A 21,405-nucleotide genomic window follows, 5' to 3' on the forward strand; every position below is an offset into this window, starting at 1 on the left:
AGGGTATTACCATATCATAATTAAGTCTAAGACCGATGGAGTAACATAGCTTATTATTGCTTAGTAGATGGTCAAGTTCGCGATGGGAAAGCCTCGAGAAATTTATATCCGCTGTCTGCGGAAATGGAGAAGAGTGAAAGGGGTCCGCGGGTTGACTCCTCAATTTAAGGTATGCAATGGAGTTGTCAACTAGAGGCTTATCCCAGTCTTTCTGTAATGCCGATAAGGGAGGATCAACTGTTGAGAGAGACTTCCATGGATCAATTGTGCAGAAGCAAGGGGCCAGGATGGGCTCGCAAGACAAGCGAAGTGATATGAAAGCACTAAACAGAAAATATGGAAGGTGATTTTATGCTAATGCCGCCTTATATGGTTGGTAAGGTAGCTTATAACCAAGATAGGTCTCCAAATTTAAGATTGAATATTTTTTTCTGTGAGGGGTTTAATCTCGAGTTCATGCGCAGCGAAGTTGACATCGTTGAAAGATTCGTGACGACCAGAGTGTATATAAAATTCTTGAGATTAAAAGGTAGTTTTTCAATAGGAGGAAAGCTTGATGTGCTGATAGGCAGGGATATCTCTCGTAAAATATCGGCAAAGAACTTGATAAAGAACTCCTCTTTACCAATTGGAGATCCGAGATATGTTAAAGGGTTCAATGGTATATGATTGAACATAGGATCGTGGTTAAGGTCAATGATCTCAAGAGGACAATATTCGCTTTTGTCTTGATTAATTCGCAGTTCCAAACTGCTCTCACTGGATTATATTATTTTGAATGCTTTCATAACTTATGTCGGATAAGACTAAATATTGTCCAAAATAAGTTTTATAAAAATCGGAGTCGAGAAGGTTCAATTAAAAGATATTTCATGTGATTGAAAAAAAAATGACACCCTTTATATGGTGTTTAAAGATTTTTTCGATCTACATTAGAGATCTGCAAAGTCAGTCCGGGCACGTATTGGCCTCATCAAATTTTTATAATGCTCGACCTAGCTTGTTAAATTTTTTCCCTTTATATATCAATTGTGTTGGATAACGTATTGTGGACAGTAACGTACTAGGGGGGAGGTGGGGTATAGTCTCCTAAAAATTTAGAAAATTCCTATGAAAATTTTGAAGTTTTTTTAATACCATCTTAGCTAAACATAAAAAGTTCACCTTTTAAAAAATAATTTTAAAAAATATTTTTTGAGCATGTGAGATTGTAAAGGCTAGTAACGCATTTGATTGTGGATTTATAAATTATCATGAATAACTTGTATAATTTTTTGTAAATTTACTGAATCATTTATAGGTTATTTTAGTCACACAACTTTTAAAAGGCAAAGAAATAAGCGTCGTAGATTTATATTATATGTACATTTATCTACTTCATTTATAAGATGTGCCAATAAATATTTATTTGCCAATTGATTTATATAATTTACGCAAATTATATTGATGAATTTATATTTTGGTTTTAAAAGATATTATATTATGTAGGAAAACTAATCTTTTGTTTTTTTTATCTATTTTATATTATTGATACTAATTATTGTTTTTTTTTTCTTTTAAATAAATAATAATTTTCCTTTTATAAAAAATATTGTAATAGATATAAATTTGTTCATAGAATCTTAATGTGTAATTTCTATTAGAGATCTGTAAAAATAGGCCCAGCCCGAACTCCCGGCCCTTTTTTAAAACCTAGATAATTTAACAGGTCGGGTAATTTTTATGAAAAAACTTTCGCATCGGGCCAAATTTGATACATTAAGCATCACAGGTAGAGCCTTGCAAATCTTTGATTTTTCATAAAATATCATAGGCCAGCTCAGGCAATAGTATCTTGATTATTGATTAATACTACAATTATGGTTTTAACTAAATAATAAATCTATAAATAAATAATTCCCCCAAAATTAACCATTTATTTATGATATGATACAATAACAAATGTATAATACCGATACAGACATATTGATTTATAAAACAGTTGTAAAATAGCCATAGAGATGATATAAGTGCCTTAATTGACCTTGGAAAAATTAGATATAGAATTTTAAAATGTGGTTACCAAATTTCTTGGGGCTGGGCAAATATTTTAAAAATTTATAACTGGTCGGGATCATGGCAAAAGAATTTTGAGCCTGGCTGGGCAATTTATTCAAAAATTCTTAACGGGCCGAAGCGGGTTGGACTTTCCCGAACTCCAATAGCTATGTAGGGGGTCTACATGTGTTTGCTTTAAGCCTAACCAAATCCGGTGTTATTAAATTTGAAGTATGTCGCGATTCGAGATGTGTTAGAGTATATCTCTGTATAGTATTTTATGAAGGATTTTATTAATTATTGCTTACCTGAATATTAAAATATTTTTGATTTTTATGGAATTAAAATATATCCGCCCTTCGTCTAATTGCCACTGAGTATCTGAAATCTTTGTCCGAAAAAATATATCTCATTTTTTTGCTTTAAATGACCTCTAGCTAGCCACTCACAAGCGATCCTTTTAATCAATAAGGGGGAGGTGAGGTTGGTAAACATCTCTATGCCGTTGTTCAAAAGTAAATAGTCGAAGTGTGACACCAGGGTCTACATGACAGGATTTTCACTGAATGCAAACCCCCTTCAAAAATCTTTGCCTACCCTCCTAAAAAAAAATCCCACCTTCGGCGGCGGTGTCTCCCTATTATTATTATTATTATTTTTTTTACCTTTTAAATTTATTGATACTCTTTTCAGAGAATTTATAAAGGATAACTTAAATTAATCTTTCTCTACTACCAACTATCAATATTTTGTGAATGTAAAGAATTTATTTTTTAGATAATAAATTCAATTAAAACCACCATTATTTGCAATGAATTAATTATTATGGCATTATGAGCTTGCTGAAATGATAGCAGAAAGTTTTATTTAGAAAACAATGTGTATGATTGTTTGCAATATATAGATTTGGTCGATGAAATGTATTATAATCATTCTATTATAAAAATATTAATTTTTACAGCAATAAATTTTGTCCTATTTCCTCTCAAAATTTAATAGATAACCCCCCAAAATATTAATCTTACCACCATTAAAGCAGCCTACCCCTTACCACCATAAGCAGCCTCCCTCCCCCCCCCCCACCAAATAAATAGGATGAAAACTGTTCCTACCCCTCCCGCTCATGTAGACGTGACACGAGGATATATCTCAATCCTTTTATAAACTGGTTTTAAGATTATTTATGGCCCCTGTTACTCCAGCTAATTAGTGCCATATTAAGTAAAGAATTAATAGTCTGTGTTATTAGATTGAAAAGATTTTCAATTATATATGGTAACTGATGGAAGATGATAATGAATGATACTATTGTTTCAGAATTTTATAGTAAGGGCAATGTAACCATTTATCCTGTAAAATTTTTTAATTAAAAATATGTCATCAAATAGGCATTTTTGAAAAATTTATTGAAATGGAATTGTCCATGATGACCTAAAGTAGTAAATTGTAGACAAGTTAAGTTTATTTTACTTTAATGCAAGATTATCGAGGTACCTTCCTAGAAAGTTTTGACAGTCTCCGTTTAGACTGAAGGACACAAATGTTATCTTTGAGGGAGTAAATAGGTTTAGGATGGGAAAAGAGTATTTTGATTTTTAACAAATTTTGTATTTACTATTATTTAATGGTAGGTTTAGATGTTGAAAGCTAAAGATAATAAGTCAAGGGGCATTATTTCAAAAAACTGCGTAAAATTGTAGCTTCATCTAAATATTAAACATTCAGGATCATCGTCAAAACATATATCAAGTATCATGTATCTGTGAGATTTCTGATATGATATTTGTATCTCTATCTAAAATATATATATATTTATATGGAATCTTTATCTAAATCTTAGGACCTTGCTAACTATGCAGAACCCATGAAACTAGTCGAATAAGATAGCCCAATCTCTCCCATTTAAGTATAGGCTCGGCTACAAATCAAGTTTCGCTATATCAACAAGTTAATCACTTATAAAAATGTTTGATACAGTTTTATTCCAGCCAGGTCTTTTTTTTTATAAAATTAGACTGTACCGCTGAACCGTTAGGTCTGATATTTTAATTATATTGTCAAATAATTTTTAATACCAAATTTATTGAATATAATATAAATCAATTTTCATATTTAATATATGATAGATATTTGGTTATATAATAAAATTGATTTATATAGAAATATTCTATTAATCTTCTTAGAAATCAAATGAATTCCATTTTATATCCATGATTCAAATTTCATTAGAGATTGAGCCACCTTTGGATTCATTCTGTTCCATTTTTTTAAAATATTTTATCAATAGGTTCAGAAAAGATCTGTTCTCATGCTATTGATGTAGCCTGTTGTGGGTGAGAGTCCATTGCTATTTTGGCCAGAATTGGGAATCGATATTTCTCTTACAACCAATCTAATATGATGGAATTAATGGCCTATAAAATATTGGTTAAATATCTTTGGATCATTTATATAATCTTTCTCTGATTCTTCTGATGTCCCAGGTCACCGTTAGCTTATCCTTGACTCTTCTGTCCCTATATTGATTAATAAAATAAATAAATAATTATATATATAGATAGATATTCTTTATGCATGCAAAAGAAAAGAATAGAAAAATCAAACAATGAATTTATTATAAAGTGTTAGGCATTACATAATCATGTTTACGTGTTCATGTACGTTAATAAAAAGTAATTCATCGTTAACTTTTATCTTTTTGATTGGTCTTCGGTCAGACAGTACCAAACCGCCGGATCTTGTTGTTGGACTGACAGCCCCGTTGGACCGAATAGTTAGATGAGACCGGACCGAACCTGATCGGACCACTCTTTTAAACTATTTTTTATATTTTGAAAACCTAATATTTATGAAAACATTTTAATAAAATACTATTCCCTATTGATTATTTAGAACACTAATTTTTTTGAAAAAAAAAAATTTTAAATAAAAAAATCATAAATCATTTAATTTTTTCGCCATAAAATTTTAATTTAGCTAAAGGGTTGATATAAATGTATTTAAAGTAATGACTAAATAACACCGAAATTCGTTTACGAAGGGAAATTTTGATTACCTCTCAGTAAGATCGTCTGGTTGTTGGAAGAATCAGATAAAGTTATCCAGAGCTAGGAACCAAAATCCAAATCTGGAACCCCCTTTAACATTCAACCGGGAGTAGAACCGCCATTTTAAAATTTCCGGGAACCAGTTCTAACAAAAGTGGAAGTTATACATATATATAATTTAATATAATATAGTGTTCAAAATTTTGTGATTTCGTGTACAAGGGTTTATTTACTGCTTAAACAAAAACAGAGTTTTTGGAATCTAAACTTGAAATCTTCTAAAATCGTCTAAATTTTGGAACCAATATCACAGTCCCCTTTTCTATATTATGAGCCGGAAATAGAAACTACTTTTAAAAGAAAATAAAACCCCAGAATAGGAATCAGAACACTTTTTTTGATCCAGGTTTCACATTAATAATTTCACTTTCTTAGCCCGGTTTCTAAAAATATCAAATGTATCCGAAACATTTAAATATGTATCCGTTAAATCTAACGGAATTTAAAAGAGAGAGTACTCGGGTGTGTCTTGATCCGGGTCTGCACTCTGTAAGTAATAACGTGGCTATAAGATATCAATCTGTGCTATAACCTAAGCTTATGTCTTATTAATACAGTAAGGGAGAGTCCTAATCAACTGCACGCATTAAAATCCTAAGAGATACTTAAATGTATCCTTTCAGTCATGATATATAGTATCTATTATAATCAACATATAGATATTAATCATCAGCGGAACCTCAGCATCATCGATTCAAGAGGATCCAAAGGACAGTGTGTAAACCGTTTGATAAAATGTTTATCAAAGCTATATCTAACTACTACTAATAGCTATTTTTAGTAAAATGTAATGATATACAGCTGTTATCTATCGAAAATGAAAGATATAACTATAGCTTGACTACATTTGTAGTCAATTATTGCCAACACCTCATCTCCACCCCATAATCTCTTCCCCCCCCCTCCCATTTCCATTTATAATAATTAATGTTATCTATTATTTTCTCACCTTTTTTTTATTTTCTTTTCAATTTATTTCTATTATTTTTTAAAAAATAAAATTATGAAATTTTTAAAAAATTTCTTTTGTATAAAATTGGAAATTCAACTTGGCACTGCAAAATTTAATCTATTTTTGTCGTTTATTAAAAATTTATTTATTAAAAATTAATGAATTTTTAATTTCATATTATCAAGATGAAATAACAATCTTTGTGTTAATTTATACGTTTTTATAATTGGCAATATTCACCTTAAATTTAATAATTAAACAATTTAAATTTTTTTTTTCAAAAATTTTAAAATCTTTTAATTTATTTGATAAAACTCAAAATGGCAGGAAATTAGAATTGAATTAAAAATTTATTTAAGCTCTGCCAAATAATATTTATATAATTCAAAAAAAATTTTTTTTAGGTTATCTTTGTTTAATCAAATTTATCATTAAAATTGTTACAGAGCTAAAAACAAGGTTATAATGACTTATTTAGAATTAAACCTAATTAAAGCCGTTTTGATGGTATAAAGATGCTCTTAATTGAATATTATGATCAAAATATTTAAAACGTATTTGTTATTCATTAAATTAATGATTTAAAAAATAGTAGTACATGTTGCAGACGATGGCACTGTGCATCAGATTTAGCAAAAAGTCTCTCGCAATCTGTAAATATTAACATTAAAATATTGCCAGTATACTCAACTCAAACAGTATCTGGCAAAATGATATAATAAATCTAATATAGCGAATTATTATTTATGTAAGGCCAAAAATATGTGTCTATTATACCCCTTTAATTTATAGCCTTATTAGCCATAAAATTAAATAGGATTAGAATTCATATGTTATTTGGTCCGTTGTACCCCAGTAGCCCTTTACAAGTTGCCAAATACTTTTAATAACGAATTTCCACAGCACTTACCAATTGTTACCATTTAACATCCAATCTTAAACGATTTATCAGGGACCCCATGCTAGGTGGGAATCTGCAGATGGGTAGTTCAATTTTTGTGACTTTGATAAGCCTTGGCATAAGGTGAATGCGGGAAAATTAGCTACCTTCTTCGACAAATATCAAAATTTGCCAAATTATTTAAAATATCATTCTTATAAAAAAAAATGAATTTAATAGGTAATTACATAAAAAAATAACTATATTATAATTTAAAATTTTTAGGGAATAAACGATTTTAAAACATAAATATCCCCCTCAAATCCTGGCTATACCCGGAAGTTGAATGTACACAATAAAAGGGTTAGGCGCGTGTTGTTTAAAGTGAGATGGTGAGAAAGAAAGAAAGAAAGAAAGAAAGAAAGAAAGAAAGAAAGAAAGAAAGAAAGAAAGAAAGAAAGAAAGAAAGAAAGAAAGAAAGAAAGAAAGAAAGAAAGAAAGAAAGAAAGAAAGAAAGAAAGAAAGAAAGAAAGAAAGAAAGAAAGAAAGAAAGAAAGAAAGAAAGAAAGAAAGAAAGAAAGAAAGAAAGAAAGAAAGAAAGAAAGAAAGAAAGAAAGAAAGAAAGAAAGAAAGAAAGAAAGAAAGAAAGAAAGAAAGAAAGAAAGAAAGAAAGAAAGATTATTTATTTATTGAAAAGTTTCGTAAATTTTATTTATGAGCAACTAAAAATGTTTCACAACTTACTGCTATATATCAAATATAAATTCCAAATATTATTTTATGCCCAAAAATTTTGTTTTAAATTATTAAATATAAATCAATTGACATATAATAATACCTAGACTGACGATACATTCATTAAAAGTGTAACATCGATGAAAACAGTTGGGGACGCCATTTTGGTTACCCATCATCATTATTAAAATATTTTAAACGAGAAGCCAATTAATTCCTACGTCTGAACGCAAACCTGAGGAAGCAAGTTACCAATTTAATGGTAGGTTTTTAACATGAGAATAATTAACATACGGGTTACCAAAATGGCGGATCCAGCTGATTTACATTCAACGACGCTGTCACATGCATTATTATGAATGCACCGTCAGTCTAGGTATTAATATATGTCTTTGATATATATAACCGGCATATGACACCCCGAGGAAACGGATATTATTCAGCTAAAAAATTTTTAGTCTCCACCTTTTTCGGGATCGGTTGACGCGACTAAAAATAAAGCTAATCTTATTACCTAAAATATTATGTATTTGAAAAAAAAATTTGTACAAAAAAAAAATAAAAATTTCTTTGCGCATTTAAAATATATAAAAATTGATAAAAATTTACTTATTACAAAAAAAGTATTTATTTGTCTCATTTTTTAAATAATTTTTTTTTTAGTTATTTAGTAGAAAAACTCTCAATTTAGAGTAATTTTAAAGAGTTAAACCAGGATCAAAGCAAATACTGTCTAGCCCTAAAATCTAGAGGATTAGACGACGTTTTTCTAAATAGGCTAAATCGAAGTTATTGACCAACACCAAAAAAAAAATGGGAGAATTATTATATAATATTCTTCTATCGCTCCTGACAATATTTGAACAAAGGACTCAGGCCATTCTGCCATTTCCCTAATGAGCACTTATAACAGTCTCCTCTAACTTTTTCGTAAAATGCGTAATTTGTAACATTTTATTTATCTTGTATTTTTCGGTTGGTTAGTTTGGGGGAGGGGAGGGGGTTGACTTGTTCCGCTGTCTGCCCACTTGGATAGAAAAAGAGTGAAAATTTCCAGTGTTTACATTGAAGAAGGAAACGGAAATTTGCAACTTTTCTTATATATTTTTTTTGGTGGCGCGATAATTTGGGTATACTAACCCTTTTTTAGCTGGCAGAGTCTGAATTCTTTTAAAGTTTAGAATTGAGTAGATTGTTGTTTATTTAACAATAATAAAATATTTTAGAGGGCAGAACGAGACATCTCTTACAAAAATATATTTTCTGACCTCTTATTAGCAAATAGGATGTCGGGGTTAAAAACTAGACCAATTTATTCCAGGAAAAAAACGCCAGAATTATTTTAAAGTTTGAAATTTCTTAAGCGTTTTCAAAAATTTTTTTTTTTTTTTTAAATTATAATTATTTTGTATTAGAGAAATTTGTTCCATGAAATAGAGCATAAATACTATTTCTAATAAAATATTTTTTTCGTGGATCTTCAGTTTCATCAAATTTTAAGGTCATAATAAATATATTTAGAAATTTAAAAAAAAAAAAAATATCGATTACTTATAATAATTATTATAAATTATTAAAAAATAAAAATATTACTTAAATTTTTTTAAAAATACCCCGTCGATAATAATTTTATTTACCAATTTCTTTTAATTAATTTCCATTCGCCCTAAGACAAACCACCCTCCCCCCTTCCAGTAATTTGCCGTGATGATGCACCGGGTTAGCTTTATTTAGATAATATAATGTAGTTATCAATTATTTTGGGGATTATTTTACTAGGATTTCTAAGAAATCAATAACGGATAAAAAAAAAAATTTTTTTTAAATGAAATTAAGTTATTTTTGAAAAATTAAATTAAAAATATATAATGCATAATAAAATTGTATAAAAGCATATTAAATGTTGTTGTAATATATCTTTTTCTTTATAATAATTCGGATTAAAATCTTTAAAATTTGTTTTTTTTTGTCATAAAATAAAAATGTATACTTCAATTGCCCATTTTAATGATAGCTGTTCACAAGCAAATTTCACGAAATGTATTTTTCTTTATAAAAATTCGACCAATCACGTATTACCCCATAAAGAAAATTACTTTTTCCTTATCACCATAGGCGTGCTAACCTCTCTCGGAATTTTGGGTAACTGTCTAATTCTTTACGCTTTATTACCCATAACTCAGTGTTTCTATGGAAAGGCACTTAAGTCAATTTACAACGCCCACACACGATGCTACCTAATGTATACACATATCATAAGCCTATTCGTCTGTTTTTTTATTGGTGCTAGGTTTTACTGGATTTTTAAACATCCCGGTAACTGCTTTACTCAAGAAATGACTCTCATAGAAGTAATCTGGCAGGCTAAATGTAAGCAAATCATTTTTTACAATCTTTTGTTTTTATCGAATTGGTTGATAGGCATGATGTCAATGAGAGGCTTTATCGCCATGAAATACCCTATCTTTTATAAGGTCGAATTTGACGGAGGATCTAATTTAGACAGCTTCATAATATTTTTACTAACGGTAATATCCTTAATAACGTCTTTACCTTTCCTTTTCGACAAGACTTTTTATTTGTCCGACCATTACTCGCCAATGTCAAAATACCTAATTAAGATGAACGAGAGAGTAAGAAATTTTTTCGGTGTGTATTATTCGATATCTATGATGACGGCTATCACGTTGCCCTGCATTCTCATGTTGATCTTCACTCTGCAAATTTGGTACCTGATGTATAGAAGGAGTAAATTAATTACAAAGGTTAATCCTGTTGCTACCTCCGCCTTCATATTAGATACAGCGACGAATAACTCCCCCATTCCCATGTCTAATAACTCTAATAACTCGAGGTTAAACAGCCGCGCCATCAATTTGCACAATTTTGTCGTGGTTGTGACTTCATTGAGTACTACCACATTTGTGCTCTCTATTCCCGTTACCATATTAATATTTACTGGAAGTAAATACATGACCTTCGATAAGGGTTGTGATTTTGATGAACTATTCTACCTATTCATAATTCTTAAACACTTTATTTATCCTTACCTAATATTATTCGCTAGCCCCGTACTACGTCGCTTGACATTTAAAAAAATTCAAGAATATGGTGCACGCATAATAGGCTTTTTAAGGCGACTTTGATCTATTTTAGAGAGTAAAAATGAATTCCTAACAATTTAGGCTAAATACGATTTTATTAATAGTTTATTATATAAGAGAAACTGTATTATATTAATGGCCTTTCACATCAATTAATTTTTATTTCTTTAATAAGAAGTTGAAATATGATTACAATACCTTAAAATCTACAATTTTTTTCTTTTTTTGATCTGGTAAAATTAGTATAAAATTGTCTAAAAAATTACGTTCATTTATATATATATATATTTTATGTGTATGTATATGTTTATCATTTATCATGTTTGTAATTAAATATAATGTTGTTGTATATTTATTTTTTATATATTACATGTTGTGTATAAATAAAAAATTAATTTTAAATGTCGACTATATTTTTATTTTAAATAAATTCATTCTTGAGCGTTTTGTACGTATATTTTTAAAGTTATCATATAAACAACATTTATTGTTTACAATTCATTTTCGATATAACTTCTTTTTTTTCAAATATGTATCACTCTCATGTGTCATATTCATCTTCTTTGGATAACTTTTCATAGGAAGTAAATTGCTAAGGTGGGTGACTGATATATTATCTTCAAGTGAGAACCCTGCGAGAGATAAGATTTATTTCGTAATTAAGTGACACTTCAATATAGCATAAATTAATGGTATAAATACAAAATAATCGTCTTTTATTATAAAATGAAAAAGAAGGTCTAAAAGAGATTTTTTTTTTAAATTGATAAATATGCTTTAATATTATTAAAAATAACGATAAATATTTTTGCACAATTTTTCCTCGAGTTTCGGGTCCGACTCTTTGCTACAATTTCGAGCCAATGTATTTCCTCTTGTTTTTTATTAAGGAAGCTTCGCTCTAAATGACAGTTTCCAGGTCTCATCGATTAACTGGGGGGATACTGTTTATTTTTAAAAATAAAGAAATCTCATCCTATAAAAAGAAAATCATTAACTCTATAAACCCCCTTCCCCCTCCCGCAAATGGATGCAGTTTTTGTTTTCATAGATGCTTAAGAATATATTCCCCGAGATTCGAATATTTTGACCTTGAAAAATCCTGTTCACTGAATGGCGCCATATATGCTTGGCTGATACTATCGGCCTCGTGGTTAACCTTACACTGATTTTGGTTGGCTAAGATCAAACTTAAGCCGATTTTAATTGGCTAAGTTTAAGACTATTTTGATTGGCTAAGCCTAATTCGATTTTGATTTGCTTGAGTTAAGCCTACAATTATTATCGATACAATATCTATATAAATTTATTAGGCTAAAATTTTGAAAATGATTAGTGATAAAATCCTAACTAATATTTTAAAGCTTTTGCGCTTTCTTTTATGAAAGATGCGGGAAAGCGCATCTTAGTCAAACTTAAGACTCTAAGGAAGAGCTTTCCAAATAAAAATAGCACCATTCAAATTAACAAACGAAATTTTTTTCTAGTAACCTATAGCTAACATCACAAATAATATTTAGGAAATTTATTTTTATTTTATTTCTCACGAATGACTTTTTATAAGTTCTAACACTTTCTAGGGGTTTAAAGAAAGTGTTTACCATAGTTGGGTAATCCACTTGCCGATTTTGATTGGATAAAGATAAGTTTAGCCAATTTTGATTGGCTAGGATAAACCTTACGCTAAATTTGAATGGCCCGATTTTAATTGGTTAAGGCTAAGTTTAAAACTATTTTGATTGGCTAAGTCTAACTCCATTTTGATTTGCTCAAGTTTAGCCTACAATTTTCATTGACTCAAATCAATATAAATTTATAAGGCTAAAATGTTTAAAATGGATTGACATTGAAAACATATTAAATTAAGATTTCCGTAAATATATTCCTTAGAAAAGTATATTTTTAAAAATTTTCAGAATTTTTTTTGATACAAATGAGTTAAAATATACATTGTAAACATGTTAAATACGATTTCAGTGAAAATGTATGATGGGAAAGTGACGAATCAACCTCCCAAAAACTTACCCCCAGGGAATATAACCCCTGTAAAAATTCCGCCTTTTTTATCAAGTTTCCACGTAGGATCGAATAATAAAGGCTTTTTTTGAATTATAATTTTATTTTCATTATAATGGTTACGCGTCTTTATTAAGCAAATACAAAAAAAAATAATATATAATTTAGTATTTTAATTAGAATATTAATAATATATTATTTAATTTTAAAAAAATATATATAAAAATTATAAATTTTTTAAATGGATCTAATTCATCTTGGAAAAGTCTTATTTAACGGTTGTACTCATATACCCACCATTAACAAAATTTTTAGACTAAATAAGGTGACCCATGCTCATAGTCATCTTATCAAATGACTAACAATTTTATTATTCGCATTGGTATACTTGAAAAAGCTCATATTCATCCATCAAAAATTGAAGAAACTAACAGTGATAAAATTCATTTCTAACCTGAAGAAACCATATGCAAACTCTTTAAAAAAAACCTCTTCAAATTTATGCAGAGGAAGTTGTAAAATTAGGCCGAAGCGTTTATCAGAAGAGTAAATAAAAAGAACTGCGAGGAATAATAAAGCGAAGGATAATCATTAAAATTGTGAGAATTTTCAAAACCTCATTATTGAACTTCGAATAACTATGAGTGCAGTCAAACGTCAAAATAAATCGATTTAGTAGTCTTAACTAAAAAAAAATTGGATATTACCTAGCTAGAATGTTAAGAGGGTTATGAAACGTAAACCTATCTAGCTAGCCTGTTCACTTATATGCTTAAGTTCAGATGTTTTAGAGGAAAACGCATTCTTATGGATCGGAGTATTTTTCCTACATTCCCTTACTATTTTCAAAATAATTAATACTGCTATACCAGTACACAGGATGCTCATTCCCAATTATACAGGGTCATGTCTGGCGGCACAGAACAATTTCTTCACGAATAGCCAAAACGGATAAGGCCCGCTTCCTATATCTGATTAAACATAAACCTTTCAATTTTTTAATAACTTACGTTCCCTTGACAAGGAGGTAGACCACTCATGCTTAAACATATATTACTTGGTTTCCTTCGACATTAAATATCAATTTTATAGATTTAACTGAGAATCTCAACATAAAAACTGTATAATATTTTTATTCAGAAATCATTATATACCTCTTATTTCTATTTCATAATGATATTGGCTCTAACTTTATATTTTCTTTTTAAAAAAAAGCCAAATAAACTAAACCATTCCTTATAATTAAAACATAAAAATAAATCAAAATATTTCGAGGTAATCTCAAATATTTCCATAGTATACATTTCCACTACCCAGTTCGGCTGTTCTGTCTTAAGGTTTAAATAATATTTGTTCCTTTAATTTTTGTATTAATTTTAAAGTCACAATTTATCATTTACATAATGAATATGATATATGTTAAATAGTAATATTACATAATAAATAAAACTCTCTTTTTAAAAACAAAAAAGATCTGAGGTAATAAAATTTTTAAAATTGACTCAAAATTGATTTTTCTAAAACAAATGTTAAGCTCTCAAAATGCTAGCGTTAACCTCTCAAATTTTGATGGAAGAGAAACAACGCGAAGTATTCCTCCTTTAGGAAAACTTGGCCATGCACTTCCATATCCTCCTAGATATGATCTTTGTGCAAAAATAAATCCAAAAATAATATTACTATTCACACACCCCAGAAAAATAATTGTGCACCGTAAAACGGTTGCAAAAGTAACTTTCTTACTAATGCCAATATATTTTCGCAAGTGGATTAAGTGACGGCATTACTCCTTGATGTAAGGAGTTACTTTTTTTTAAGGTTTACTCGTTACTTTACATTTTGGTCATTATATATTAATAAAATTTTTGTTTGTTTAAATACTTAGCTAAAACATTCATATATTTATATTAAAGACAAATATAAAATATATCTCATAATATTTCAGTTGGTATCTATATTGGTCATTTATTAAAATATATTACTAATGAGAATGATATTATGGCAATTATCTACATCAATACATTAAGGGTCAGTGAATTAAAGAAACAGTCCTTTTGTCGACAAATGATATTGATAAAAATAAGATATCTGTGAAAGATATTAGTGCAAAAAAAATATATTATCCATATAAAAACTTTCTTTAAAGTAAAATATGTATCATGACTGCGATGATGAACTGTCAAAATTCTTCTATACAGATATATATATATTTATATATCTTTAGGGATAAAAAAAAACTTTAACAATCACCAAACGTCAAAATACTGTTTAGAATATATAGTATAACCCTGACATCTTCAGCACCTATTAAACAGGTATTTAGTACAGTAAAAATGGTAATAGTTGAAATCATTTTAAAAAATATATTTTTTGTATATCAAAATATATTTTAAAAAAAATTCTGTCTAAATATTTATTTATTTAATTAAATTTTTGGAACCATTTATTTCACACTTTTTACATTTTAGAGGTTTTCTTATTTTCACTAAAAATAAAGTAACTGGGTGACTATTTTGGCAGGAGTAAATGTAACGACGTTAAATTTTTTTAAGGAAAAAAAGATCCTACCACATAATTCTATAACGGTTCCACCTCATCTGTGAGAATTATGAGTAACATAATGTAACATTTTTAGAATAGAAATATAAATTTTGATAAGCGTTGTTGTTGTACCTAATATTAAAATTAAACATTCATTTAATTTGGAGTGATTCACTCTACGATAATCATTAATAAAATGTAACAATAAATAATTATAGAACATAAATAGAATCAAAATAGTAAAATATAATATATTACTGAGTAGTATTTTTAAATGGCTCGATTTGAGTCGATTTTTAAAAATGGCCAACTCAATATTCTAGCAATATTGTCTAAGCATCGAGATTTTCTCAACAGATATTCAAACCTTTGGGCCCCCCTATCAGCAAAATCTTGAGGCTGGCAAAATATTTTTCTGGATAAAATATTGAGTTAGCCGTTTAACAACACTAATTACTAGATTTCTGCAGTAGATGGCTTACTAAAAAAGACTTCTGGGGGTGATAGATCACACCAAATTAGAGGGATCATACCCCAACTCCCTTCTATAATATTCATGTCTTCTTATACGTTTATTCCATATTATTGAATAGGCATTTCCAGACTCATTATAACTGAAAGGAGTTGTTAATACAATATCAACCATATTTCACAATTATGGAAAGCATATGGGCGTTTAAATAAATCTGACACTAGAATTCATTCCATTTGGATCATATCCTTATATTAGCAGATTCCTCGAGAAGCCCAAATGAATGGTTGAAAAACATTTTATTTTATAATGTTCGTTTTGAATATAATGTAAATTTAAACATATAGATTTATACATATTTTTTCTTGCTATTTCACGTACGAATCTTATAAATAAAAAAATTAATCCGAAAAATTAGTAATTGAGGTATTAAGTTTAATTATAAGTAGAATATAAATTATGACATTCAATTTTCATTTCTAAATACGTAGCGACAAGATACTTTTTATGTAGTAATAATATTGCTTTCGAAACAAAACAAAAAATGGATAACTTTTAAGATTAAACCGAAATGTTGTCGTTATATTTATAATTTTATGTTAAGCTCTTCAGTCGTGTCAGTAACATCGCAAGAGTTAGGTGATGACGTATTATTGGCGATAATAAAATATATAGACCTGGTATCGCTAAGAGCATGCCTTTCCGTTAATAGTCGATGGCGTAATATAGTCAAATTGTATCTACGAAACGGTAAAAATTGGAAGCAAATTTGCTTTAACTACTTATCCTCGTTAGACATCGTTGAAGAGATAACCGGAATACATTTTTCGCACGACGCTAAAGGTGACAACGAATCTAGATTAAAATATTGGAAAGGAATCTACAAAACTATATCATCCGGACAGCTGTTCAACGATAATGTCACGAAACATGTAGTGAATATATCATCAACCTGCGTCGAAATTTGTGCGGATAAAATTATATACGGAGAATATTCTGGGGCACTTAAAATGATCGACATTGACAATCTGCCACTCCAGCCGCAGGGAAAATTGATTGGCTCGCATAATACCGAGATTTTAAAGATATCCCTTTTCGACAAAAGGCTTTTCACCGGATTTGGAAACATGTTAATTTCTTATAATTATTTAACATCGATTTCGAATGATGGAGCATTCAAAATCTGGAGCATTTGCTACAAATCGAGTAACGTTTCGTTTTTGTTTCAAAGGCAGTTCGAGTATAATAGCTATATAAATTACATATTAACCCAAGGCAACATAATAATAATCAACGATTCCAACATAATGTTGTTCGAATACATCGCCGTAGACAACGCGTTCATCATTAAATATCAGCACAATTTTGACGTTTTGACTTCGGATATATCCGATTTTCGTCAAATGAGTCTATGTATTTATGGTCAGGGTCAGGATAATTACGTAATCGATTTATTCACCGAAAATTTGAATAAAATTATCCGAAAGATATCGGATCTCCTATTCGCCGCTCCTCCTTTGGATGACGCCTCCGGAAGATCGCTAAATTGCTGCAATCACGTGGTAATAATTATACAAAAGCCGAAATTTTATTTGGTCATAACATCGACGACCATATACTTATTCGACTCACACTTGGTATTGGTAGATTCCATCGAATTTACAAAATATCTAACGTCAAATGTGAGAAAAAATAATATGTATTACTTTATGGGCGGGAGTGGCATAATAGATTGCCAAATATACGGCGACATAATATATGTATTGATGGATGGTCCGGGAAAGTTAACTCATCTTGCATTGTCGAGATTTACTAATAAAAAGAACCTTCTAGCAAATTTTGTAGCTATGTTCGAAAGCAAAATGACCCGCAAATCTCTAAAGGCAGGGGAACAAAGTGAACCGAAAGTATCGTATCAAAATGATTATGAAGATGGGGCCAAAAATTTAATAACTCCCGTTTTGCTCGATATTCCAGAATATCCCTGGTTTTATAACAACACGAAAATATTATTTACATTCCATAAAATCATTGTAACATGCTCCTTTCGTCACATAACATACATGTATAAATTTAGCGACTAATGCTTTTTATTATTTTTTTAAACCCATACTTTTTAAATAAAAGTAAACGTTATTTTTCTATTTATTCTATGGTTTAAAAAAAAAAGTGGGTAATTAAGATTTAAAGACGTGTGAGTTTGAGGTTAACTTTCTAAAATCTAAAATTAACAAAAAAAACTGCCTAATTTTTGAAAAGATAATTATAATGACAAATTTACAGGCATAGCAATATTTAGTTATTAATTTTGGTAAGCATTTTAATTATTTTGGTCAGTTTAAAAACGTTCTTTGGTAGGTGTTATATTTTTTTTGGTTGGTATATTCATAAATAAATTCCTGCTGTAGAAGGGTTTTTTTTTAACAATTTTTCAAAATAAATTCTGAGAAGTTAGAATATGTTCCAAATTCAAATAATATTAAATAAAATGTTTACACAATTTTCACATTATCTATCCTCTAGACAAATATGGCTAAATTATGTATTCCATTTTTATTTATTGAATTTTGAAAGTTTAATATAAAAAAAAAATTAAATAAATATTTTGGTTTATTTCAATAATAACAAAATGTAAACGGAAGTAGCTAGATCAGTAATAATTTGCTTAATTTAGAATTGACTGGGTTGATTTCGCAAAAATATTTAAGAGTGGGACTAAAAAAATTATAAAAATTTTAACAGGTACAAGTTCGAGCTAGACCTTTCTGATCTATAGTTTAATTTTGCCGAAACTAGATATACTAGCTTAATGCTTTACTATTACCAATGAATTTTATAAATTCTGTTTATAGCTGATCTGTCAATAAAAATTAATAAATACTTTATGAGTGTCATGTAATCTTAAGGTATATGTTTGATTTTATTGATGAGTAATATAATATGAATGTCTTTATCCCTCTCTTAGATACATTTATAACCCAAATGAATGAAATGTTCTTAATTCAGCAGGCGGCACTTAACAATGTGCAGATATTACTTCCACAAAAGCCTTCTGAATCTATTTCAGATCTTGATAGAAAATAAATTTATTTGGTATATATCATGTGGATGTTAACGCATCAAACATCTGTTAGATTATTATCTCAAATGATTAAAATTTTAGTATTTATTTTAGCATCTTCCCATTAGTACTGCAAATAATTATAGGATATTCTCAGCTTTAAGTATAGCTTCTGAAATAGATTGTATGTTTTGCCCCTTTTGATTATACATATGGTTTTGAAGCCAAGCATGGATGAAATAATTGTAAAATTAGCTCGATTTCAACGAATAATTTTACATTATAAATTTATAATTTTTCTTAATCATATTTTCTGTGCAATTTTATTTTTTAATGCCTTATGTATAGTTATCTTACATACAATACAATAATAAACAGTTTGTGTATTTATTTATATTTCCAACATTCAAATTTTTTTAAATATAAATGTTAAAAGCTCAAAAAATTTATTTTAGGTCATTTATTTTATGTTTTATATGTTGGTTATATCCATTTACTATTTTATAATTCGATTTATATGCCGGTTTTATATGTTTAATTTTTATAATTCATATTAATTTGAAATTGTGTATATTAGAAATAGTTATTTGTCCTAATAAATATATGAAACTTAATATATTTTTAAATAACAATAACATTATCTTAAAATAATTAATTATGCCACCCCCCCCCCCCCCCCACAGCAAATTCCTGCCTACGCGCCTGTATTGCCTTGATTAATTTACTGTCTATAAAAATCATAAAGCCATTCTAATTTGCAAAAAGGTTAACGTGATTTTATGATAATCCATATTTTTCAGGAGGGGGGAGGGGTTTTCATAATTGTTATTGAACTAAGAAAATTCGGCTCAATGTAGCCAAATCATAAATGAAAATATTAGCCAAAATAATATTATGCAAGCCTCAAAATTTCGTTAATAGATGTCCAAACTGTGTTCCACCCAATGACATATATGATACCTAAACTGACGATTCATTCATTAAAAGTGTACATCAATGCAAATTAGTTTGAGACGCCATCTTGGTTTCACTAATCATTATTAAAATTTTAAACGAAAGCCTAATTTATTCCTATATCTGATGCAAACTTTATTAAAGAATTACCGGATAATCGAGATAATAAGGAAGTAAGTTATCAATTTAGTGGTAGTTTTTAACATGAAAATAATTACTATATGTTTTACCAAAATGGCGGGTTACGCTGATTTGCTTTTAACGACGCTTAAAAATGCATTTTAATGTATGAATCGTCAGTTTGGGTATTATACATGTCATTGATCTAGGTATTATTATATAACATTGGTTCCACCTATGAGCATAATCCCTAGGCTTGCGTAATAGCTAAAATATTATGCCAGTCGTTTTCAAATATTGAGTTGTTTAGCAACACTACCTTTAATGTCGTTATTGGCACTCCAATATTTATAAATCAAACTTAATAATTTTTTTAGTTTAAGACCCAAGCCGAACCTGAACTGGACCGTCAAACCAACATTAACCCTTATTTTTATCGAATGTTAACCGAACCTGAACTGTTAACTTATTTTCTATCCGAACCAAAACTGAACCGCTAAATTGCCTTTGAACCGGTTCGAGCCTCATGATTTCGAGCTTATAAAATTACGTTAAAGTTATATTAGTATATTGATAACATTCCAATTTAATTTTTATAACCATTACTATGTCGCTATTTTACATCATTTAAATATTTATAAGCTTTGGCTGTTTTATGAGTCGATAAATTTTGATACTTAATTGCTTTATAGTCTAGGATAAAAAGATTTTAAACTGGAACACCCTATTATTGGTTTTTTTTTAAATTATATCCGAACTATTATTTATAACGGTTCAGTTTGGTTATGGTTCAGTATGTAACAAATTATAATGGTTTTGGTTCGGTTACGGTTCTTAAGAAAAAATTTATGAAGTTTCAGTTAGGTTCTGATTATTTTTATTGAAGCAACACTATCGTATAATGATTTTAATTATAAATATTATTATTTACTGAAATTTTAGCCATCACTTAATTGTTTATTAAGTAGATAAAATTAATTTATTTTTATTTTAAATATCTATAAATAATATATAAAATTAATTTATTTTTATTTTAAATATCTATGAATAATATATAAAATAATATATAAGAATCATAACTCATTTCTAAATATATTATTTGAACGTATAAGTAATATATTTTCTAATATAAGTGGATTCAAAATTTTAGCCCCGAAAAGGCCCTTCAGAGTTACAAAAGATCTTCTTTGAAGATTTTTGAGCGAGATCTAGCTCAAAAATTTGAGCAAGATCTTTGAAGATCGTAAAATTTGAAGATCTTTTATTTTTAAAAATTTTGTGTAACGATCTTCAAAGATCTTCATGATATTTATTTTTTTACCCCTTTATTAAAAGCCCAGATGTTTTTCAATTTTCATCAAGGCAGGAGGAGAGATATAAAACATAAAAGAAATATTATATTAATAAAATTGAAAAACATCTGGGC

This window comes from Gordionus sp. m RMFG-2023, chromosome 3 (genome assembly GCF_954871325.1).
Source record: "Gordionus sp. m RMFG-2023 chromosome 3, tfGorSpeb1-WG-v2, whole genome shotgun sequence".
In the NCBI taxonomy this organism is placed as follows: Eukaryota; Metazoa; Nematomorpha; class Gordioida; order Chordodea; family Parachordodidae; genus Gordionus; species Gordionus sp. m RMFG-2023.